Source organism: Ambystoma mexicanum, chromosome 4p (assembly GCF_040938575.1).
Source record: "Ambystoma mexicanum isolate Mex_15411 chromosome 4p, UKY_AmexF1_1, whole genome shotgun sequence".
NCBI lineage: Eukaryota > Metazoa > Chordata > Amphibia > Caudata > Ambystomatidae > Ambystoma > Ambystoma mexicanum.
This window is the reverse complement of record NC_090927.1, coordinates 380,151,865-380,178,031: the sequence shown is the minus strand read 5'-3', so window position 1 is coordinate 380,178,031 and position 26,167 is coordinate 380,151,865. Positions and strand designations below refer to the sequence as shown.

Below are 26,167 nucleotides of genomic sequence, written 5' to 3'. Positions count from 1 at the left end.
CACAACAACGCGCTACGAGCGCAGATGAAACTTTACTTCTTTTTTTTTTTAAACAAAAACACAAACTACTCACGGATGCCCGCTAGGGATGCCGAGGCAGGGCTTCCAGGCCTGCAGTTCCCTCGGGGCCACCGGCGACCGCTCTCCCATGCTCAGCTACATAAAGAAGCGAGCAGGGGGAGCGGGCGTCGAGTAGCCCAGAAGGGAGGCAGGCAGAAGCCAATCAGAGGGGGGGGTGGGCGGGCAGGGAGGCGGGAGGGAGTGGAGAACCAGGAAGTGGGAGGGGAGGGGGAGAGCAGGCACAACAACGCGCTACGAGCGCAGATGAAACTTTACTTCTTTTTTTTTTTAAACAAAAACACAAACTACTCACGGATGCCCGCTAGGGATGCCGAGGCAGGGCTTCCAGGCCTGCAGTTCCCTCGGGGCCACCGGCGACCGCTCTCCCACGCTCAGCTACACAAAGAGAATATAAGACCCAGTCTATCCATTCACCTGTCTTCACTACTCAATCCTGTGAGAGGGGGAAGGTGCACAGTCCCTTCTTCTCTCCTCAGAGTATTCTTCCTGTAATGACAGGAATCCTTAGGCAGTGATGTATATTGCACAGTCCCTTCTTCTCTCCTCAGGGTATTCTTCCTGTAATAAAAACAGGAATCCTTAGGCAATGATGTATATTGTTATTCTAATCTATACATTATTTTGTCATGTTGGAGGCTCAAAAGTTACTCGTTGGCCTCTCTGTTATACCATGCCCGCTAAGGTCTAGCTATTCTTTCACACATTAGTTGCATGGATTCATTAATCCGTCTATGTCTTAGTTTCAATAGTCTACGTCGTATAGAAGCAACCTAAAGCTGGTGCCATGCTGTATTTTGGGGCTTCGTTAAGTTAAAAAACACCTCCCATAATCACTAGATGATGGTCCTGCATTCATATTGCCACTCCGGCACAGTTTAATGCACAGGCTACAGTGGGACAGCCCGTGTGGACTCTTATGTAGAGTCTTAAACGCGGACGCTCACCTTAATTCCTTTCTTTTGTTGCCGCCTCTCGTATCGCGGTCCGGTCAAGCACCATCTTAGCTCTATGTTTGTTTTTGTAGTCACGTCGCGCTCATGTGACCGTGACTACACGTGCGGACTACAAATTTAAACCAGACAGTGCTGGAACTGTAGTTGGTAGCCATGTTGCACAATTATTTACTGTTAATTTGTACACGTTACATGTGCTTCCTACTAATCAGTCCCAATCTCATCTAGGAGCTATCCTCCACGCTCCTCTTAGAGGGCTATTATCTAACTACCTACCAACGCACTTGCGTGGCCACATTGTGGTCCCGTGTAAACTACAAGTCAGTCCCAAGTAATGCTGGGATTTGTAGTTCATGTTCACAAATCATTTACTATTTTATTATCGCGGTGCGCGCGCTGACTTGCAATTTGTCCCGAGTATAGCTGGGGGATCTGGGCTATGTCGTAATAACGTTCAAATGGCCCTGTTTGAGGGATGGGGTTAAGGTTATGCTCCAAAGATGGAATTTTGCAATTACAATCCCGTGTAGCGTAGGTTTCTTCTACACTGGACAGTGTTAGCCAAAATTCTCATTCAAAAGGGCCCCTTGAGTCAGTACTCGAGCAAGGTACTTCTAGGCATCGTTAACAAGATGGTTCCTGAGTTTACATTCACAGACTTCTCAGAGTTCATTCATAGGACCGCCAAGGCTTGCCAACAAATTTCTTCATTTAGGCCTGTCAAGTGACTGCGTATCCTGTAAATCCATTGTTGCTCTCTTCTCAGTAAGAGGGCTGCTATCTTCCCACCTCTTTTAGGTATTTTGACCTTTTCCAATATAGTCCATGTTAGGTCATTTTCAGTATGTTCCATTTCAATGTAGTGTTCAACCAGTGGGGCAGTTCTTTTTCTCGGCATCCCATTGCAGTCGGCACACCAGCACTAACTAGGGCCGGTAACGGATGGATACGAGTCTCTTTTCTCAGGATTCAGGATTATTTGGTTTTTGTTGTTTGTCTTTGTAAGTGTCCTGATGCTCAGAGGCTTGTTTGTCTTTTGGCGCAATATAAATAAATAACTCCTTTTAGAAGTGTGCTTTTCAAAAAGAGCGTGATAATAGTTTTCTTGAATGGAAGAATACAAGTACATGTTCTGTATAGCAGATTGTCAATATTAGACATTTTAGAATCCCAGACTAGACCATTTGTGTGGTCTTACGGTTACTATGGTTTGAATTCTGGACTCGGCACTGCATCTTCAAGTGTATACAGAACATTGATTTAAATAAAAATGTTTATAAACACACAGAGGGGAAATTGTCCGCCCTCTGAAAAGAGTGGGCAGATGACGACCGTCCTCGTGGTCCGTCGACCGGTGCCCTGGATCCTGGTTCAATCTAGGAGGGTAGGCAGGTATGAGGAAGCAAGGGACCTATAAGTGGCACACTGACAGCAAGCAATGGCAGTAGATGCGCAATCCCACATGATGCAAGGATCGCGCTCCTATCCCTCCGCATATTTCCACTTTCAACTTTAAGCTGTTTTTACAACTGCCCACACAATGCACCTAGCGAGTGTGCTGCATGTCTCCATTATGGCACACGAGGCATAGCCACTCCAAAATGGCAGCTCGCTGGTAAAGGCAGCACCATCACCCTGCCTGCAACCAGAATGCTCACTATTGGCCATTGGGTGCCTCTTATGCACCAATCCCCAGCCGGCAGGCGTTAAGCCGGCCCACACAAACGAAGGCACGCACAACAAAGGCTCTCCACCTCTCCTAAGCCTGTCCAGAGCCGAAGGAGCCGAGGGCCATGGAACTCTGTCGGCATACTGCTCTAGGTAAGCACTTGCCCTCTGAACTAATGACACCTTACTAAATCGCGCCATCGCTCTAAAATAACTGCCCTATTCGATATACAAATCTACGGAGGTTACTCTATGGGCCATTGCATTCCCTGACTTTGCCATATCATTAGCACGCTTGCGCACCTTAAGCGCATATTGCAAAAACATTTTTTGGCTCCACTCTGCACACTTCAACTCAGCAAATCAGTCATCCCCTATGTCTACTGTAATGTATTGTGAAATACCTAATATGTCCTACGTAGCTGAGGCTGCACTGTTGCAGCACATCTGCATACAGCTATATACACTGCAACAAGATCCTTGTTTGCCCTCTGAATCAGCATAACTTGTTAGTTACTAAGGCAACTGCCCAAACCTATGGCTGCATTCACCCAGCTTGTCCCTATGACACGTGCAGTTTGAGACAGCCCTATTCACGGACACCAACGCCACCCTTTAATACTGCATACTATACTTAGACTGCATTTTAGCCATTGTACTATTTTGAATCTAGGTGTTGCCCCACAGCATTGTAACCACTGTACTACTTTGAATCTAGGTGTTGCCCCACGCCATTGTAGCCATTGTACTATGTTGAATCTAGGTGTTGCCCCATTGCATTTTAGTCACTGTACTACTCTGAATCTAGTTGTTGCCCCACGGCATTGTAGCCACTATACTACTCTGAATCTAGGTGTTGCCCCACGGCATTGTAGCCACTGTACTATTTTGAATCTAGGTGTTGCCCCACTGCATTTTAGCCACTGTACTATTTTAAAATGCTGATTGAATTTGATTGTGTGCACCCTAGCCACTATTGGTGTCCACCCAAGCCGGTCAAGTGGCACAGCGAGTAGAGCGCTCGCTTTGACATCTGTGCAGAGCCTGCAGGTTCGAATCCCGGCGGGGCCAAACTCAGCCTTTCATCCTTCCGAGGTCGATAAATGAGCACCACATACCGTGGGTAATAATAAGCAGCGCTCAGATACCTGAGGGTTCGTAGCGCTATATAAGTGCCAAATTATTATTATTATTATTATTAAAGCTGCTCTCTGTGTACTCCCTAGCCTAGGCCTATCTCGCTTATCCGGTGCACCTGCAGTCCTACCGCACCTGGTCACTACTTGCTTTACCTATTGATTGCTAGCTAATTGCTACATGACTATAATATCTTATACATAACTGATTTCTGTGTACAACCTAGCTACCTATGCAGCATCTAGTACCCCCCTGCCCTCTTGCTGATTGCCACACACCCAACCACCAACTAGGTTGGCCTCCTCACTTGACTTCCATACCCCACCTATTGCTAACAAAATGTTCCTACCAGGTATCTACTCAATATTGCTGAGCGTTATTCTCCACCTTATTAATCGTTCATGCTTCCCTAGCTCTACCCTTAGCTCGCCCTACATAGGCACCACTCCACCACCCCCCACTGGGCCCTACGTCACAACCATGCTGTTCCACTCTTCCCTACCATGTAGCCTCCCTGCGAGAAATGCCAGATTACGGGCCAGACTACCCAAACTATACGAGCCTCGAGCCAGGGACACTACCCAATCCAAATTGACTAACCGCTCCCCTATCATTAGCACTTGCACCAACCTTACCTTGGAAAGACCTAATTCTAGCCCACTCAATACTATGACCAAACACAAAATTCATAACACAGCCACCATCCCTACCTCCATTAAAACCACCGCCCCACTCATAAAAGGCGCCCTCATTAATGCACGCTCTATAGTAGCCCATGCTACAGATATAGCGGACCTCATTCTAGCAGAAGACCTAGATTTCTTAGCCATAACCGAGTCCTGGCTCCATGCAGCCGTAGGTCCAGCCCTCTTGTTAGCCATCCCCGATGACTACATCATCCTCCGAGCGGACAGAATAGAATCTAGAGGTGGTGGCCTGGCCTTAATTGCCAAAAAACATCTCAACATTAGACTCGACTCCTCCAACCACCTCCCATCATGTGAATCACTCACAGCTAAGCTTCCTATGGCCAACTCCCAAACGATATCCATTCACCTACTTTACAGACCTCCAGGACCCTTAGGATCCTTCGAGGAAGACCTCAGCACCATCCTCACTAATAACCTAAAACATACCTCCCAGAAACTCCTCTTAGGGGACTTCAACCTAGGCCTTAAAGACCCCAAAGATCACCAGGCTATCCTCATTAACAATACTCTGTCTGAATTAGGCTTTACCCAAAGAGTTTCTGGCCCCACCCACAATAAAGGGAGAACCCTCAACTGGGTAGCAGATTACAACTGCGCGGCCTCCATCACTGATAACTCCCCTCAACCATGGTCTGACCACCATCGCCTCTCCTTTAGCCTCAAAGCTTCCAGCCCCATCACCAATAATGTGTTAGCCTCAGCCATCCCAACGAGAAGTAAGAAAAATATCACAGTAGAAAAACTGATCCCCCTCATCCTCCCGATACTAAACCAACTCCTGTCTACCTCCAACCCATATGACCTTATAGAAGGCTATAACAAAATTATGCGCACAGCCTTAGACTCTATTGCACCGTTAAAACTAAGAAAATGTAAACCAAAAAAACACCTCAACCATTGGTTTTCTAGTCATCTTAAAGATTAGATTAGAAAAACGCAAAAAGGAACAAGCCTGGAGACAATCTCCCACAAACTATAACAAGATGATGCTCAATAAAAGAACGTCCAATTACAAAAAAGAAATCATAGCTGCCAAACAAGAGTCCTACAACCAGAGAATAGCGCAGTCCAACTCCAGCACCAAAGAACTGTTTACGATCATTAAAGAAGTAGAAACACCTGTGCTATCTCCAGACACCTGTGTGAAGGACAAACAATGGTATACTAGTGTCCAAAAATGCCCTAACCAATAAAGTCACTGGCCTGCAAACTAAAATTAAAAACAAGAAAGAATCCATAACTAAACCAACCAACCCCATTAATTCCCCTCTGCTCATCACACCCCAACACCCTCACCCAACGCCACTCGCTTCAGCTTCTCCAAAGGGTCCACTCTTGAAGTGGAAAAAATCATTCTCAGCCTAAAACCATCTAACTGTCAGGGCAACCTTTGCCCCTCACTAATCATTAAAGATGCGGCAAGAGACCTCTCACCATTCATTACCAGCCTTATTAACGCCTCCTTCTCCTCAGATACAGTCCCTAGTAACCTCAAAGAGTCATGGGTCCTCCCCCTTCTCAAAAAATCCTCTCTTGACCCCTCCATTCCCACCAAATACAGACCCATTACCACCGTCCCATTCCTGCTCAAGATACTAGACAAGACAGCTTACCAACAAATACAAAAATATCTTGAAATAAACCATCTCCTGGGTATTCGACAATCAGGCTTCAGACCGCAACACGAAACAGAAACGGCCCTTATCGACCTGAAGGCTCAAATTGACACCTTGAGAGACAATGGGAAAACTGCTTTACTGCTTCTCCTAGACCTTTCTGCAGCATTCGATCTAGTTGATCACAAAATCTTTTGCAACCACATGGACTCAGCTGTCCACTTCTCCCAAGAAGCTATTGGCTGGATCGAGTTATTCCTCAGCAACAGATCCATGCGCGTCTTCTCCACCACAGCTGCTGCCGACCCTATCCCCATCACATGTGGAGTCCCCCAGGGCTCATGCGTCTCCCCTACACTGTACAACGTATTCACAAAGCCCTTGTTTGATGATCTCGATGGTCTGGGTATCACCTACACTAATTACGCCGATGATACCCAGTTCCTCATCCCGTTGACGGGAGATTACAACCTTGATGTGGCCTTGGTTAACAAGATGTACCTCATCATCCAGGCATGGATGGCTTCTCACAGTCTATGCCTGAATGATGACAAGACTGAACTCATCATCCTGGGCGCTACCTCTAACCTAACCAAATTGGACTTCAATTACACCAGTTTCATTATGAACGGGAACCCGATTAAGGTAGCCAAGGAAGTGAAAACCTTAGGAATTTACATTGACTCCTCCCTCTCCTTCCACAAACAGTTTACCTCCATGGCATCCTCCACGGCCTACACATGTAAGCTTATAAGAGCAGCGAAACCTTTCCTATCCACCCAGAGTTGCATCACATTAGCCAGAGCCCTTGTATTATCAAAACTGGACTACTGCAATGCCCTCTGCGTAGGAGCCAGCAAACAGGTTACTAACAAAATACAGACGCTACAAAACAACGCTCTCAGAGCAGCGCTTAGCATCCCCAAGAGAGAGAACACATCTCTAACATTAGGAGATCCCACAATTGGCTCAACACTACAGATAAAATCCTGCTCAAAGTAGCCTCACTAACACACAAATGCCTCAACAACGCTGTCCCCCGCTACTTAGTCGACAGAATAAGTAAACACACCTCCAACAGACCTACTAGATCTTCCAATGCAAATCTGCTCACAGTTCCTATGTTCAAACGTACCAAAATGGGCGGCAACAGCTTCCAGGTGAAAGCAGCCCAACATTGGAACTCCTTGCCACCCTCTCTAAGGACCCCCCAAACCTACACACACTTTAGACGCAACTATATCCATTGGTTAAAGACCAATGACCGCTAAAGTGACTATTCAACCCACCTCACCGCTGCAAATTATGTAAATATGTATATTTGTAAATTTGCAAACTACCTTTTACGGCCCCGTTAACCCCTTAACGCCTGGGTTGTAATGAGGGCCATGGTGTGGTTAGGGCTTTTGAGGACTGGACTTGGACAGCCAATTGTTTTGGGAGTTAGGGTCTGATTTCCAACCTGTTTTCGCATAGGAAAGTCCCATTGATTTTTATATTTAAAATCTGGCCCTTATTTTTGTGTGTTATGAATATCGTGATTTTTACCATTTTTTTCTTGTCTACTCTTATTTTCTTCTTAGCATTCAACGCCAGCCTCCACAAATGAAGTGTGAAACGCCACCCAGCGTTGGCCTGACCTTCACAGCGAGGAACCTCAGGGAGAGCATGATGAACCTGACACGTGAAACTGGAGAGAAGCCATTCACCTGCTTTAAAGGTAGTGTATGAATATTTTGACATAAAATGGCCTGGTGCATTTACATTCCAAACAGCAAAGGCTAACATTCCCAGAAGTCGCAAACGTATGCCATCAATGGCCCATTATTTGCATTATGACGTCAGCGCTGTTATATTACGATATTTTCCTCTCACCGGACATTCACCTTCAAGAACTGCTCCTATCCTAAAGAGCCCGACTCTGTGCGCATATGTACACATTGGGCCTCATTACGACCCTGGCGGTAAGGGGTTAACGCCAGCGTTAGCTGCGCCGACCCCTTACCGCCAATTACGAGGTCCCCTAGCGCCATGGTGCTTTTAACACCTGCTTTTAGCAGGTGTTAAAATCCATGGCGCTAAGGGACCATGGAGTTAATTACGCCACCGTAATTTACGGTGGCGTAATTAACGCCTTCCCCACTCCCATTATGCCCTATGGGGCAAAAATGGGAATGGGGAAGGGTAAATGGGGATTGGGGACTTACCGCCCCGCCTAGGTCGGAATGGGGCGGTAAGTCCGCCAACCACCATGGCGTAAACGTAGTTTACGCCATGGTGGTAAAGTCACGGCCCAGGCGGTAACTTACCGCCTGGGTCGTAATGAGGCCCATTGCGCGGTTTGCTCAGAAGCAGAAAATCCCCAGCGCATGCTTTTTCTCCACTTCTCCTGGCAACTGGCCCTCAGCCTCAGAAGCATGACCCCGCCAAAAAAGCACATTGGATCTTCGCATTCATCGCAGCAGAACTGCAAAAACGTCTGACAACAGTTGCAGCTGGGACTTCGCGGAATTCGAGGCAGGCAGAACACGGCTGCAAAAAGACAACGGGCCTCATTACGACCCTGGCGGAGAACCATGGTGCAATTTGCACCATGGTCCATGGCGCAGAGCTGCCAACTCCGCCATGGGGGTTGGCGGACTTACCGCCCCATTCCGACCTTGGCGGGGCGGTAAGTCCCCAATCCCCATTTACCCTTCCCCATTCCCATTTTTGCCCCATAGGGTATAATGGGAGTGGGGAAGGCGTTAATTACGCCACCGTAAATTACGGTGGCGTAATTAACGACAAGTCCCGTAGCGCCATGGATTTTTCCGCCTGCAAAAAGCAGGCGTAAAAATCACCATGGCGCTACGGGAATGCGTAGTCGGGCGGAAAGGTACGCCATGGGTTACGCCGGCGTAAACCCCTTTCCGCCAGGGTCGTAATGAGGGCCAACGACTTCACGCCCATTTAAAAAAGAAAGGGGAAACCCCAGTGACTTCAATACCACATTAAAACCTGTGTCTGTGACTAGCTTATCAAATATAGCTCAAACCAAATGATGAATGATGGATTGATCGTGATCCAGAATTACAAAATACCATCGCTTTTGGCGACATTAATGAAACGGCGATTGAAGGGTCGTGTGGTGTGCCACACCTTTTGGGAGAATGGTCCCTCCCAGGGCTCGTGCTAATGATGGAAGATTGTGGGATTTATAGTGTGTAGCCCGATCTGTTGTGTCCTGGGCCCAGGGCATATGGGCCAAGCACACCTTTGCTGGGGGCACCCAGCTGACAGTATCAGTTGCAGTCTGGCTCGTCAGTTGACACCAACGGACTCCTGCCTGACTCCTGCCTGCTGTGTGGTTCCTTCTGCAGCGTGATACTGGTGCTGTGTAGCAGGCAGAGGGCCTGCCCGCAGGGCCCTCCACCATGACAGTGCCCCTGGTGTGCAGCACTGTCCCTGGCTGCTCGTTATCAGCAGAGCCCCAGCTGGGCAACTCTGCGTGCATGCCATGGAGCCCCTGCTGGGCAACTCCTGCCCCACTGGCCTGGTTGCCCACAGGCCACGACCTGACCGTGTGCTGACGGTCCTAATGGGTGATCCCTGCAACTGATACTGTCAGCTGGGTGCCCCCAGCAAAGGTGTGCTTGGCCCATATGCCCTGGGCCCAGGACACAACAGATCGGGCTACACACTATAAATCCCACAATCTTCCATCATTTCCCATCATTGGGGAAAGCTCCAAGAAACGTTTGGGTAGTAGTTTCAGCAGGGCACCATTCTACAATTGACCACAGAGCCAGGCTTAGCATCGCTCTTGCACATTCAGTATAGGGGCAGGGTCCTGATTATCTAACGTTTGTACTGGTTGTGGGTATTGCGTGAATGCATTTTGAACCAGTTTCGCTGCTTCTGAATACGCAGTGGAGAAAACCGGTTTTGCCTCACTCCGTATTACCCAAAGATTGTTGCTCTGGTGCAAAAGTAAATAATCCTATCTTTATACTGGGTTTGGAGCGTGGCAGAACATACAGATGTTGCTTCAAAGTCCCATCTTTCACATTGGAACAGTGAAACCCCATTTATGTTTATTTATTGACTAAACAGAAAACTTAGTTAAGCCATTTGATTGCTCAATGCTCTTACCTCGGTTGAACACGTTTTGTCATAGGTTAGAAACCAAATTTAGCTGGCAGAAAAAAATGGGTGAAACCATTTCACTTCATTGTAATGATACAGGGGTCATTTTAAGACATACGGGCCCTGATTCATGGATTATTTGCTCCGAAATAAACGGGATTTGTGCGCATTCTGCCCGCAAATCCCCATTTGTTAAACAGGGATTTGCGGTCAGAATGGCGCACAAGTCCCGGGTTTTTCGGCGCAAATAATCCATGAATCAGGGCCAGGGTAATTGCATTCAGGTGACCACCAAAGCTTGAAATTATGTGTGGACAGTCCCATACCTGCAAATATCAAGTTTTGCAGGGTGGAGTGCAAAAGTAAAGAGTAAAACATGGCAAGATCACTTTCACTCTTTGCTTTTACACTCCCTTTTACAAAAAGGCAAATGCTGCATGCAAATTACTTTTGCAGACAGTGTTTACTAATGGATTCCTATAGAATCTGCCTGTACGTTACCAGGTGCTAATATGTTAGGTTAGAACTCTTAGGCAGGTCGAGGGATGCTAGGAGATTGTAAACCCAGTACTCATGGAAGGCCTAACTCCTTTGCTCCTGTAACATCACACCGATCTCTGGCTCGCAGGCCAGTTTTTAGACAAATCCATGTCACAATGACGTCATGACCTTGACCCTTCTCCAGCAAACCGATCGAGCAAGTGAATCGGGCGTTGAGGGGGAGTTCTCCGATAGCAGTCCGTATATCAGTCAGTTGACTGGCTCTCCCATGTCAGGTGTCAGGCCTGGACCATCCCCGAAAAGTGCTTCTTCTACAATGTTGCAGTATGCGGACCTGATGATTGGTCTATGTCCATGGCTACCCACCCCTAGGGTCCTGAGCTGTGATTGGTTAGAACAGTTGCCCCCAGGCCTGGGACCCAAGTCGGTTCTCCGCTCGAAGTGTGCCTGTTCAAGGTAATAAGAGCAACTATGTGTCTGCATTATTACCGTGTGTGACCACCATTGACTATGAGAGTGCTGGTTCTCATCATGCAATGCTGAGCTCCTTACTGTATCAACTTTGTTGCGAGCTGTTGTCTGGCTCGTGAGACCGTTCTGCTTCCCAGCTGCTAGTTTCGGTTCATCATCAGCTTGGCCAGTCACGTGTCCAGAGGCCATATTTTTGTGCTCTGCTGCTCCGAATTAGTCTGAGTTTGTGGGGATTATTCATAGTTCTTGTGCTGCTGTTACCCTACGTCAGGGAAAGAGATGTTGTTTGCCTTTGTGGTCTTGGCGGCGGCCCTCTCCCACACGGTTGATTTCTTCTGTTCGCTCTCAACTCTAGTTCTGTACGCTTTTACTGAGACAGTTGTGGCCTGCTGTAATTTCCTAAGCCATGGCATGGCTTCTACTGTTTCGTTTTTTTCATAGTGTCCATAGGTTAGTGGTTTATGGTCCTGTCGGGTCCCTCGGGTGCTGCTGCAGTTCCATGGAATTAGTTGCATCTAAGTATCTTCAAGCATATACATTATCCCTTGCCTCCTTCTGGTTTCACTGTTGCTGCAACAAGCTAATGACAAAATAATAAACATGAAGACGGCATGTATATGTCTCTGTCCTCTAACTCATAGAACTGCACTCATGTGTTCTTCATGTATTTTGGGTGTGTGATTGTCCCGATGTGCGGATGGTTCACTGACACTGCTATGTCGTGGTGTCTCTAATGACTTAGAGCACATCTTCATGGCGCTTTTAGTCAAGGCTGTCAATTGAAGTATCTCTGACGACGTCTGATGACTCCTCATCCACTCTAGGCATTGTCAGTGCTGGTCCTGGGCTGTAGGGTTGACTGAGTGGGTACCTTTCCGCTTATTTGTCAAGCAGGGGAGCTGTGGATGTCAGTGCAAACTCGTACGAACGGCCATATTGTTGTCGTTTCTTCTTCTTGTTTGAGTGTTTTGCGGGTGGGGTAGCAGAGGCAGATTTCGACCTTCCCTCTTCAAATAGAAGGTCGACTTTCATAGGAATCTGCATGAAAAACTTGAATAAGGTTCAACTTCCATTCCACCATCTTGGAATGGAACCTTCTGATCTAGACCATGTACCTCACACTAGTCGCCAAGAGGGCTCCGAGGTAAAAAGAGGTTACGAGAGGGACCCAAAGAATTGAGCAAATGAATGCAATTAAATTGAATTGATATTTTATTTATATCACGCTCGTACACAAGTGTTTCAGAGCGTGAAACAGAGTGAGGAAGCAGAAATTGGCCAATAGAAAAACAGGGTTAGAGATTGAGGGGAGCTGGAAGCCATTTCTCTCCTGCTTATGTTAATGTTAATGTTAAAGGATATTTTTACCGTGCACTATCACCACCGGAGTGGTCTCCTGCCGCTCTGGCGGCTCTGAAAGAGGGAGGGGGGGGGGGGGGTCAGTTAGTGGGAATAAGCTGGAAAAGTGAAAGATAGCAGTGATTTACTGTTGGCAGCCTGAGCCCGATGGGTCCCGTTGGCTGGGCTTGGGGTATTTTACGGTCAGTAGTCGTTGTGTTCTGTTGTGCAAGTCGATGTGCAGTTTGTTTTGTTGTTGCAGTGTAGTGAAGTTTGTGCAGATTGCTGTGTTTTAGGCTTGTGGTTGTGGTTGTGTTTGGTTAGAGTTTGAGAGGTGTATGCAGAGGGATGAAAATGTTAGTGGATTGGTTAGTTGGACTTTCTGTCCTTGCAATTATGTCTAGGTGTGATACTTGCTGTCATTCACTATTGCATCTGAGTGTGTGGCGCTTGCTAATTTCAAAATTCTGTCTAGATGTGAGGAAGGCTAGAGATCATGATTCCCTTTGGGTGTTGCACTTGTCATCATTCACAGTTTCATCTAAGTGTGGCACATGCTAACATTCACATTTCTATCTAGATGCAACGCACTAAAGTCAAGAGTTCCATCTTAGTGTGGTACATGCTAACATTCACAATCTTGTCCAGATGTGACGCAAGCTAAAATTGAGAATTCCATCCAAGTGTGGTACATGCTAACATTAATAATCCTATCTAGATGCGACGCAGACTAAAGTCAAGAATTCCATCTAAGTGTGGTACATGCTAACATTAATAATCCTATCTAAATGCGACACAGATTAAAGTCGGGAATTCCATCTAAGTGTGGTACATGCTAACATTCATAATTCTGTCTAGATGTGACGCATACTAAAGTTAAGAATTCCTACTAAGTGTGGCACATGCTAACATTCATAATCCTGTCTTGATGTGACACAAGCTAAATTGAGAATTCCATCTAAATGTGGTACATGCTAACATTCATATCGTGAAATCCGTCTAAGTGTTGTACATGCTAACATTCATAAACCTGCCTAGATGTGATGCAGACTAAAGTTAAGACTTCCAACTAAGTGTGGCACATGCTAACATTCAAGCTCCATCCAAGCGTGGCATGTGCCGACATTCACAATCCTATCAAGATATGAGGCAGGCCTGAGCTAGGAAATCTGACTAAGTGTGACGCAGGCTAGAGTTAAGAAACCCATCTAAGTGTGGCACATGCTGACATTCAAGTTCCATCTAGTTGTGGCATGTTTTAACATTGGGAACTATGTTCTTAAGTAATGCAAAACAATATTTATTTAGTTCAGTCATGCATAGATTTCGGTCAGTGTACCAAAATCTCTCTAAATATGCATGGTGTAAGTATGTGGTGGTGTACTTTATGGAAAGGTAAGGAAAAGTGACAGGGGCTTTCTGGAGTCGAGTAATTGCTCTACACCCCACCCAAGCCACACTTAAGGTTTTTGTTGGTGTCTCTTGACTGCTGGCTTCATTGGCTTCCCCTGCTGACACCTGTCCGCGACCTCTTGGAGCCGCCAGTCTAGGAACCGCCCTTTGCCTTGGGATCCTTAGCTGAAGGGGCTGCCAGGCAGAGGGCTGCCCTGGGGATTTCAGATTTGTCTATCAGGTGACCTATCACGGGGGGGAGGGCGGGCAGGGTGGGAGGCAGGAAGAGGCAGGAAAAAACACGGGAAGCTGGTCGGGAGGGGGAGAGGGGACAAGGCTGCATGCAGGCAGCTGGGGGTCAATAATTATTTTAAAAAGGGCCCAAAGCGTTCCCAGGGTCTTCCACTCACCTGGGCTTGATTTTTTCCGAATGGCGAGGCGGCGAGGTGGCCTGTGGCTGGCCTGCACTCGCTGTGAGTCAGTAGGCAATCACGGGGGGTGGGGGGTGGGCGGGTTGGAAGACGGTAAAAGCACGGGAAGCTGGTCGGGAGGGGTAGAGGGGACAAGGCTGCACGCAGGCAGCTGGGGGTCAATAATTATTTTAAAAAGGACCCAAAGCAGTCCCAGGGTCTTCCACTCACCTGGCCTTGATATTTTCCGAATGGCGAGGCGGCGAGGCAGTCGGTGGCTGGCCTGCACTCGCTGTGAGACAGTAGCCATTCACGGGGGGTGGGCGAGTTGGGAGGCAGGAGGAGGCGGGAAAAAACATGGGAAGCTGGTTGGAAGGGGGAGAGGGGACAAGGCGGCACGCTGGCAGCTGGGGGTCAATAATTTTTTAAAAAAGGGCCCAAAGCGGTCCCAGGGTCTTCCACGCACCTGGCCTTGATTGGTTAGCTTGACACCAACAGTTCCCAGGAGCTACTTTTGGCTGCCCAGGCCAACTGATGCCGAACAAACACAACTATTTGAATTTGGATCTGTGCTTTTGAAACAATAAATAAAGATTAGGACACATTTATATGATATTTGAAGCATAAGGGTCATAAATAATGGAAACAAATATACGTTTACATTTTATGTGGAAGTTACATTTGCGTATCGCTAAGTGCTAGCTCCTCGTACCCCAGTGGTAGCTCCTGGTCAATGGTTACTACTGGATACCCAGGATCTGCTTGCTGCTCCTGCTTACCCAATCTTAATTTCGAGCCCTGGCAAAATGATATAGCACCTGCAGCTTATGTATTCGATAGAGACAACATCACTGGACCACCAAAGCACAGATGAAAATACCAATGCATTTAAGGGTTAAGACTTTTTTTCTTGTTTCTTTAGCATTTAATTTTTGTATTTTTTGCCCTCATTTTAGGGCTTAAACCGTCATTAAAAACGAAAATCTCCTCTAGTTTTTCCCTGGAGACATTGTAATCATTTGAAAAAGAGATTTTTAATATAGAATAAATTGCTTTATTGGAGGGCAATTCCCTCATGCGTACATGCAGGATGTGAGCACTCGGAGTTGCCTTCAATTCCCACTTCACCGTGCTAATTATTGAGTCTGGAGCAGAGTGCCATTCTTCAGTAAACTCCCACAGGCAGCATAAAGCATCACAAGTTGAACGCTGTCTCTGTTGCTGCAGTTTGATACATTAACGTATTATTGCAGTGCGTAACCTCTGACAAGGTGGGGCCAAGGCCACGGTGTTGGTCTGGGCTGATAGCACAGCCTTTTTTTCAGATTGTGGCAGGGCCTTGAGGACTTCTACTGATCATAGTGAGGTGTTCAAACTGTAGAGTGGACCAAACAGTTTTTCCTCTAATTAAAGTACTGCCCAGCTCTATATTATGCAGTACAATGCTGCTGGTTAATGGCTGTAAGTAAACCATAAATTACACTGATCCTTTCATAAATTGAAGCAATAACTTGATTTGAGATTCCAAAACACTCAGATATACGGCCTGGGCTCTTGCAAGATCTTGCCTCTTTTGCCTATTGATGTAGTCTACTTTATCCAATGTAGTCTGTCATCACCTGAAACAGACCAAAACATAGCCAACTATTATGGCTAGTTTGGAGAAGAAAATTACTGGAAATATGTCACAAGTTCCTACGAAGTCTGATACAATGTCCACAATGAGAATTGTAGTTTATGGTGACCCTGGTCTAGCTGGATTGCATGCTGCGATCATAGAAGGGAATTAACGAATTGGTAACAAAATATATAACTTGAGCAACAGTTTGAACATTGCGTCAAGAAGTATAAAAGTCACACAGCACACTACGAATATTGAGACATGTGTAACAGGTTTGGAACCCACTAGGAGAGGAAATTCGACCACTGTAAGTACTTTCATGAAATCAGTGGATCAGTACATTCTAATGTTGATTGATCTAGAAGATCGTTCTAGATGCGACAATCGGCCCCAGTCGAGTTATATGTTATGTTATTCATGTTATGTTATTTGGCATCTATATAGCGCTCTTTATATCATTGGAATGACCTCAAAGCGCTTGTGGGGTGAAAGCCCTCTGGGAATGAAGTCCAGGTCATTTGAGAGAGTAGGGTATCCTATGGTGCTTGGGAGCACTCAATATGTGAGCAGCTGATGCGATTGCCTGATGGTAGCTGCATCCTAACATTAGGTGTGGTGGTATTGAGAGATAAGCTGAATGTGCGCAGTATCATGGTTGGTCTTTGAGCTGCATTCTGGTGGCATTCGGCCTTTGTAAGACACTTATGTGTGCAGCTAGGCTGATTTTTCATGGGGTATAGCTGTGCTCTAGCAGGATGTTGAGGTGCTCAAGGAGTATTGTTCGTATGTCAGCAGCTAGGCCGAAAATCTATCGAGAGGTGTAGATGTGCTTTATTGTGTGTTGGTTTAGAGAGTGAGCATAGTGATAGGAGAGGTGAGTGTCTGGAATGGATGTTTATTATTACGAGCCCACTGTTCCGGATTACATTAACACATTTAGTGGTAGCTGCACTCATAAAGGGATGGCACAGGAGGCCGCTAGGCCTGTGTAGTAGACTCAGGAAGCAGACCGTCAGCAGTCATATATCTAGCGCCTGCAGGACGCAAAGGTGATCATCTATGGATCTATGTTGAAGATCTCATTAAATCATGAGTTGCTGATGACTCGAGTTTGTCTTCAGTAACTGCAGATATTGCTCATAGAGTCTCTATTAGGATAAATTGCTCCACTATCGAGATGAGGTCAATTGATTAATGTCTGCTCGCAACGTAGTAGAGGTGTGGTTTTTGGAATCACGTTTTTATTCTGTTCTGCTTTTTCAAAGGTTACAGGGAATGCTCTCTGTGGATTTTACATATTCAAGATGAAATTCTGGGAATTCGCAATTGATGATAGAATGGTTTTCAGGACTGGCAAAACATATTTTGATGATTCTACACAAGTCAAAGAGTAAACATGCTCCAGCTAACATTTAACATGTCAGAATATGTGCCATGAGTATCCTAGCTTTTTGTGCCATAATGTCGGTTTCCCTCCTGAAGGCCAGAACACTGGTGATTTCCAACATGGAGACTTTCAATGTATGCCTGGTATTAACCATTTGGTTTGATTTTGTTATACCTGTGTTATGTTACGGGTGGGTATGATGATGTGTTCTGTGGTTGGGGGTGAGAGATAGATGGGGGCGGTTGTTGAAGAGATATTTTATGTGGGAGTAAACTACACCGTATTGATGACATCGCCTAATATTATTTGCTTTTGGGTTTTTTATCATTGAAGTTAGCTGTATATAATACAATGCATGTGGTATCATAGTGTACTTAAATGAAGCACAGTGTTACACATTTTGAAAAGGAAAAAAAACTATAGTGTTTTTGCAGGAGACATGTTTATCACTGAGGGATCACACACACAAGTGGTAATTAGCTGAAGGATCAATACATTTCTTGTCCTCCACTACAAGTGCAGAAGGAGTATGTGTTTTGATTGCTTGAAATTGCATTTTTCAGTGGCCCTCTGTTGGTCAGATTACCATGGTAGTTGGGTAATTGTAAAGGGAAAATTAGGAGCAAGCAATGTTATTTTGGTCAGTTAATATGACCCTAATTTTCACATGCTCGATGACTATTCCCTATCGTCAGGACAGAAATCCCCGGTAACAGAGAGCAGTTTTAATTTATATTGAAAGACTGCAATCACTTTAGTGCTCTCTTATAGTCATTTTGGGCCATCTTTCCCTGCAACCAATAGGCAGCATGCAACTCAGATCCATTAGTCGAAGTTCACTTAAGATTCTTACTGTACTTCTTTCAAGTGTTTGGAGTCCTCTACCAGTTCTCTGTTCTCTGTATTTCTTTTAAGTTGTATCAATGACAACACAATTTATTCTTCTGAATTTTCATGCTTTTTGGACATCTAACCTATTCTGATTATTGGTGTCTTTTTGGGCACCTGGGTCCCAGATCCTCTTCTAAGAAGCTTACCCCAGCATGCCACAGTACAACAGCTACCAGCTTCATGGACAACAGACCTCTTCAGTCTCTTCTGTCACCATGGCCGATCAAAAGTAAAAACAAGTCTTTTCAAGGCATGTTCCACCTGCCATTTAAAAAAAGTGTATGTGGAACACCAGCATAAGCAGTGCATATACTGCCTGTATCCAAAGCATGATATGAACTCTTACTCCATTTGTCACTCCTCCTCCTGCAAACATCTCAACAACCATTATTGAAGGTTAGTGACTTTGCTGGAGGAAGATACCATCGCCTGAAACACAGCTTCCATTCAGAATCAGGCCTCCCTTCACCACAGACCCCAAGAGCGTACACCCTCTTCCAAGAGGTCGAGATGTTCCTCATGTTAAGAGGGTGAGGATGGATCATTCCACCCATGCTCAGGTTTCTCGTGTGTAACGGGTCAACGTTCAAAAAGCTCATAAGTGGCCAGTGGTCACGGTCATGACGATGACCTTGACTATGGCCACGTCAGCATCCACAAACCACTCATCGATAAAATCTCGAGCAACGATAGTGACAATGCCATCTGGACTTTGTCCAAAATTCTGTCGACAGCGACGAGGACCTTGACCTACCTCTTTAATGTCTGCCAATAAAGAGGTATTATCAACAGCAACCTCATCTACAGTCCCATCAGGGATAGCTCCATCAACGATAATTCTGTCAACTACAAGGGCGAATGCAGTTTTGATGACACCAGCTGCATTTACAGCTTCTCCCATGGTAGCCACCTTTTCTGGTGGACGTAAGCAGCCCTTGTTTACACTGTCTCCATATGTCTCACTAGTCATTTCAAGTCCATAGAGAGGCTGCTTCAAACCACACCATCTCCTTGGTTTAAATTGCAGACACTGGATGTAAGCAGACAGAAAACAGCATAGTCCTACACTGGCAAAGTTGCCCGAAGGCAACCAAACTTCTGGCAGGATGTTCAAGATAAAGTCGTGGACATACCGTTTGATGGAGTGGATCTCTTTGGAAAGGAAGTAGATGACACATTGCAGGCTATTAAGACTAATACTGACACTGCACCATCTTTGGGAACCCTGCAGCAATACCGTCAATCCTTTTGGTCTGGGAAATCCTGTTTCTCCAGGATGTCATAGGACTGTCAGCCTTCCTATTACTCACAGTCCTATCAGTCCGCAACGTATGCCTCTGGAGACAGCTACAGAGGAAAGTCTCAATACTAAAGATGTAACCAGCACTGACAAGCATCCTCCCAACCAAGAGGACACTCAGGTAAAAAGACCTGAACAGGCTGCGGGACTGCCCCTCCATTTGCACACTCCACTGAGAGGTGTCTCTCCCACTTTCATCAAAATTGGGAAAACATCTCAAATGACAAGTGGGTTATATCCTTGCTTGTTTAGGGCCACACCCTAGAATTCCTTTTGCAACCACTCAACATACTTCCCATTCCAAAGGGGTAAAGTAATCTACTGGTGCTGTGACATGAAGTACAGGCCCTCATCTCCAAGCATGCAATAGAAAGCATCCCTCGTGTGCAAACGGGGTCAAGGCATGTACTCAAGATACTTCCTGGTGAAGACGAAGTCGGGCGGTTGGCACCCCATTCTGGACCTCCACTTCCTCAACAAATTCATCCAGTCCCAAAATTCTTTATGGTCTGGTTAGAACATATACTGAGTCAATTGCAGCAGGGCAATTTCCTTTCCTTCCTGGGCTTGGAAGAATATTACTTCCACATATCCATTAATTGCCACCCCAGCCCTTTCTTACGATTCAGGGTGGTCCGCCTCCACTGCCAGTTTAAGGCTCTGCCATTCGGCCTCAAATCAGCACTGCAGGTTGGTACAACGTTCCTGGCTCCAGCTGCGGCCCACCTGCATCATCTTGGGGTACATATTAATCCCTATCTTGACATTAGGCTAGTCAGGGAGCCATCCCTTCCTCAAGCCCAACTACGTACGAGGGCCATGACAAACTGCTTATTCTTGCTGCGATTCTCCATAAATTACAGGAAGCCCTGCTTGCTTCCTTCCTAGTGGATGCAGTTTCTGGGCATCCAGCTCAACATGATCTCTTGCAGTGCCACCCCATCTCCCGGCAGGGTAAAGGCAATTCTGATGAAGACCTGCCTACTCTCCAGGAAACAAGTGACATTGGTCCATGTCCTGAAATCCCTCCTGGAGATGATGGCTTTCTGTATTCCTTTAATCCCGCATTGTAAACTGCACATGGGGCCCATTCAAGAGTACCTAGATGCCTATTGGTAACAGGTTCTGGGTCCTGAGACAACAAACTGCCCCTGTCGTGCGCCTTCCACAAACACTTAGCTGGTGGTTGGTACCCTCCAATCTCACTCAGGGTGCCCCTTTCCAGCCCCCAGCTAGCCAAGTTACGGTGACTACCAATGTCTCCCTGAAAGGTTGGGGAGCTCACTCTGGCAACTACCATGCCAGAGATCTTTGGTCTCAACATCCTCAAATGTAGGGCCATGTTCTGGGCACTGTAGTCACTCCAGTGTTTACAGACAATGCCACCACCATGTTCCTGCGTTCGAAAGCAGGGAGGCATCCGATCTCTACTCCTCTCCACAGAATCGCAGGCGCTATGGAGGTGGGCTCTAGCTCACAGGATGTCCCTACTGCCATTCCATCTGCCAGGCATTCACTACTCAATTGCAGATTCCCTCAGCAGTGAATTAAGCTCTTGCCATGACTAGGTGCTCTGCATCTTCTGAAGGTGGGGTGTCCCGGTCATCAACCTTTTCACCACCAAGTCGAATGCGGAGTGCAAGGCATTCACCAACACATTACTGCAACACGGAAGGCTAGGGGATGCATTCTCTGGGTTACAATTTTTTTGATCATCTCTTTACCATGGCTAAACACACTCATTTATGCATTCTTGATGTTTCTACTGACTCCAAAGGTCCTCCATTCCTTCACTCAGTCATTGCAGAGAGATCTTGGGGGCGCTGGTTAAGCTGGGACAGTTCTGCTTCTCTGAGCTTCTCAGTCTCTCATTGGCACCTCTCATTCGATTGCCAGCAGTTTGAAACCTCCTATCCAGGGACAATGGAGCAGTCCTGCACCATGACCCTGCCTCTCTAAACCTTAAGGTCTGCCTCCTATGTCACCAGAATTTGGGAGAATTGCTATGCCTCAATACTGCAGGGATGTTCTTGCAAAAGCATGTTCACGATCTACAGTTTGGCAGCTCCTAGTCAAGGAATTCTTCAAAGGCCGTTTGATGCATTTCCACCTGTGCGCACGCCTACCCTCACCTGGGATCTCAGTGTCATTATTTCTAAACTCATTGACCTCCGCTTTGAGCCCCAACACAAGGTGGATATTTCGAATTACTGTCTTGGAAAATGGCATTCCTGGTTGTCATTGCCTCTGCCAGGAGAGTGGGGGAGATCAAAGCGTTTTCCTATAAACCAGCAAACTTGGTCTTCCACAAATCCAGGGTTTAGCTATGTACTTATCCTACTTTCATGCCAAAGGATAGCTCAGGGGCAAAGCGCAACACAAGGTCGAATCCTGATCCCACGCTAAGAAACCACTCGCTGGTATTAAGCACGTTATAAATCAACAATAAAATAAAAAATAAATAAATGAGGTTCCCTCATCCTTTCATCTTAACAAGCCACTAATTCTGCCCATTTTCTTGGACTCTTTCTGTCAACTCTGGCATAACGTTTTTTGCACTCTTTAAACTTTATGAAGGCTTAACAATATTATGTTGCCCGCACTAAACAATTTTTCAAATCATCCCAGCTGTTTGAAGATTTTGGTCGCACAACAGTGGCCAAAGGACTTTCTAAAGACTCAATTTCCAGGTGTCCATCTGAATGTTTTACCGCCATTACATCGCCAACAGGCCACTTCCGGGTAGGCATCGGGCTCACTTCACCAGGACCATCTTTTCCACCATAGCCTTCGTTTCCGGGGACCATTGTTGGACATCTGCCAAGCTGTGATGTAGAGATCGGTACATACCTTCACAAGGTTCTACTGGATCAACAGATTCTACACAGTACATCACCATCTATTTGCCAAAGAGGTGATCTTTCCTGCAGGTGAGCCTTTTGGTATGTTATGCTTATATGGACACTGCTTTCTAATCTGTTCATACTTCATGTGAATCTATGAAAGATTCAATGCTGGAGAAGGAATGTGTTACTTGCCTGTAACTGCTGTTCTCCAGCATTGGTATATTTTATGGATTCACATGCGACTTTGCGTCCTACTCCACTTAAGGCTCTGGTTCATCTTGACACTTTCACATGCGTTATGCTAATCTGAAGTGAGCCTTGAGGGGAGGAGCTCAGTTGCCTACTGCCTATTGGTTGAAGGGCATGATGACCAAAAATGACTCTAAGGGGACCCTAAAGTGAATGGTTTTACAATTTAAATAAAAACGACTCTCTTTAGCAAGGATTCCTGGCCTGACGACAGGGAATATTCATATGCATGCAAATCTATGAATGATACCAGTGCTGGAGAACAGGAGTTACAAGTAAGTAACTTGTTCCTTATGGGCATATCATGGATGTCTTAAATTGTAAGACCTATCCAAGAGATGAATAATGAGTTATTGATGTAGGCTGGCAATTTTATCTGTTTATTGAATACCCATCATCAATGAAAAATGACACAGAAGGTGCAGTATTTTTGCAAGAAAGCTGTTCAATTTATGAGATGACTGAAATTTGGACACATGCCAAAGTAGGCACTAAATGGGCTACTTGTGTTTTTATAATGAACGCACACTACAGTATGATTATTGAGGTTCATTACGGTGCTAGAAATCTTAGTTCATGCACTAGTGTTTTGGAAATACTCAATGGAATATATACAACCCCCTGAATTTCTCTGGAGGTTCCAGCTTTAATTTGTTTATTTATTTTATTTATTGAAAATTTGTAAGGCACTTTATACAACAAAATTCTGTTTCAAAGCGCCACAAGACTAAATGGGAAGAAACAGGGGAAATAACAACAATGGCAAAAACAGTAATATACCGTTGTGGTCCTACTAAGCCTTGTGGCATTCGGCCGTGCAGGGGATTGGGATGGAAGGAGGAGCAGAGGAGTGGACAAGTGCTGGAGGACGGTTCAGGAGGGAAGTGCTAAGGGGAACCAAGGAGGAGAACCTCAGGCTAAGTACTAGTACAGGCAACTCTCAAGGGTGGGGTGTGGAGCTCCCGAGCGGGGGCCCGCAGGGCAGTGCCATGAGGGGGGAGGGGTTCTGGTATTGACTGGGGGGAAGGGCCTGGGATCCTGTGACATTTATGAGGATCAGTCTGCCGGTCAAAGTGGCAGTGGGGTGATTAGCAGGGAAGGGAAAGGGTAGAGAAGAAAAAGAGTTTTGAGCAGTTTCTGGAACTTAAGGAGGTCCAGCTCAAGTCTGAGAGGTGCATGGAAGCTGTTCCAAAGAGAGGCACCAGCCGAGTAGAGAGATCTGCCCCCCACACTCTGCTTGGAGAAGCGTTTGACAGTCAGGGAGTTTGAATTTGAGGAGAATATGACTCTGGCAGGGGAGTATTTAACCATTGTTGCATTTCATATGGCAGAGGAGACGCATATTATACTCATTTTCTATCGCAATGTTAGGTTGACCTCTAGATATAAGTCTATTTGGGAGGCATTAAAATTTATAACAGGTCAAGTGAAAGACTTCCTTTTGAAAGTCTTCATTTTGGTCGTGCACATTTGTTTGATCAGAATTCAACCTGTTTTTTTGTAATGTTTATGTTGGGGGAGGGACATAGGGCCTCATCACGAGTTTGGCTGTAACCCTTAAATGCGGCGGTAGCGCTATTACCGCAGCATTTAAGGATCCACCAGATCATGGCCTTGGCTGATTTCCCCCGTTGCTGATTTTCGGCGCTATTACCGCCGGTGGGAAATCCGCCGGCGGTAATAGCACGAACATTCCCCATTGGGATCAATGGGGAATGAGGAATTCCCGAATGGGTCCAATGGGGAATGGGAACCAACCGTTCCACCAAACCCGTGATCTGGCGCTATTAGCGACGGGGGTTTGTCGGTAGCGCTAATAGCCCCAGTGCTAATAGCGCCGGGCCTACCGCCCAACTCATGATGAGGCCCATAGTGTGGTGTTGGGGAGGGGGTGAGTAGATGGCAGAGTGGGGTAGGAAGTGGAGTTGTGGGGGCAACCCCTTGATAAAACAACAGTTGCATTCTGGCCAGTCACAAGTGCACGACCAAAATGAACACTTTCAAAAAGAAGTCTTTCAAAATACGAAGAACTGTACAAATTATAAAAACGTGGTGCTTACATCTAGATGGTTAAAGTTTCTAGAGTACATACTACGTCTCTTTCTAAACGTGATAAAGACATAACATAACTGGAAAATGAGGCCAAACCAGAATTGATGGATAAAGAAACTCACACACTGACTAAATTGTGCAGTGTGTGGTATAGGCTAGCGGATAGACTATGTAAATATGACTGCATGCAATATTGTAATAAGCAGAGTTTGGAAGGTGGCACAGCTGGTAGGATGCTTACACAATTAGTTCACCTTTAAGGATCATAGAAGTACTTAATGCTGGTATGCGCATTATGATGACGAAACAGGTGAATGATACGTGTAGTGATTATTATACTGCACTCTATGCGACTGATTCGGACAGTGATGAACACTCACTCGTTTGTTAAATGGGTGTAATTTGCCTGCTGTTTCCTCAGATATTTTTGATGTACTATAGCCTTACAGGCTGAGGGAGGGGAAATTATCTCAGGACAATGACCCGCCACCAAGTTATAAGGTGGGGAAGGGTCATGATGCCAAGCGATATTATATCCCTCCCGAGGTCCATAAGTCTATTAGCACAAAATGGTAGTAGCAATACATGCTTTGGAGCTTTGGTGCTGAAGCAAAACATTATTGTTTAATAATGAGAAAGTAATCGACAAATTGACTTAGTAAATGAAATGTAATTTTAATATGTAGTATTTAAATAACAAGCTTGTCTTGTTACGCTAAGCATTTCAATTGCATACTTGGTTAAACTCGGGTCGGTTTAACATGAGCATGCATTAGGGGTTGTGTAAAAGTACACTGTTTCACTAAGAGAAAGTGAAAAAATGTCCACATGTTTTAGCTTTCTCATTGGTGTGTAAAATAGGATATTGCAGTGAAAACAACAGCAATCTAAGAGGGGAATTGTCTGGTTGAAAGACATCTTGCCTGGAAATTGCATTATTGTTTCGCTGTCTGCCTTTGAAGTCAGAATGTTCAGAATTCAGTCAATAGCAGTAGTTATTGTCTTCACTTTGAACTTTCTGATTGGCTGAGAGGAGGTCAATAATGATTTCCTTGTCTAAATAGAAAAATAAACAGTGATCAAACAATTATCGAGGGGGAAAGACCGAAGGAATCATTTTTGAATTCTGCAAGGACTTTGTACATCTTTTAATTCCACATATATTAGCAATGTTTAAAGCCAAGCAATTAGGTAGTTTAATCAACACTTCTCTCTATAAAGGTGATACAGTCCTAACTAAGGCTGCTAAAGATTTAACATGGCAATCTTATAGTCCTCTGTCACTGTTAAGATGCTTTGTAAAACTGTCAGTCAAGTGAAGGATATCCAAAAAAGCAAGTATGTTTTGAGTAAGCATTTTATTTCCATAAATTAAGGCCCTCCTGTCCAAGATTGATATGGAACGTTAGTAGGTTA

The 26,167-nt window shown here is 45.6% G+C and overlaps 1 protein-coding gene across 2 annotated transcripts in view; it reads left to right on the top strand.

The window, feature by feature from the left end:
* The window catches only part of KCNS3 (potassium voltage-gated channel modifier subfamily S member 3), an 837,604-nt gene that overhangs the window by 462,530 nt on the left and 348,907 nt on the right, over positions 1 to 26,167 (top strand). For both annotated transcript variants that reach the window (XM_069605923.1, XM_069605922.1), the window contains exon 3: positions 7,749 to 7,885. The gene's annotated coding sequence lies outside the window, so the exon portion shown is untranslated. The remainder of the gene's footprint in view (positions 1 to 7,748; positions 7,886 to 26,167) is intronic.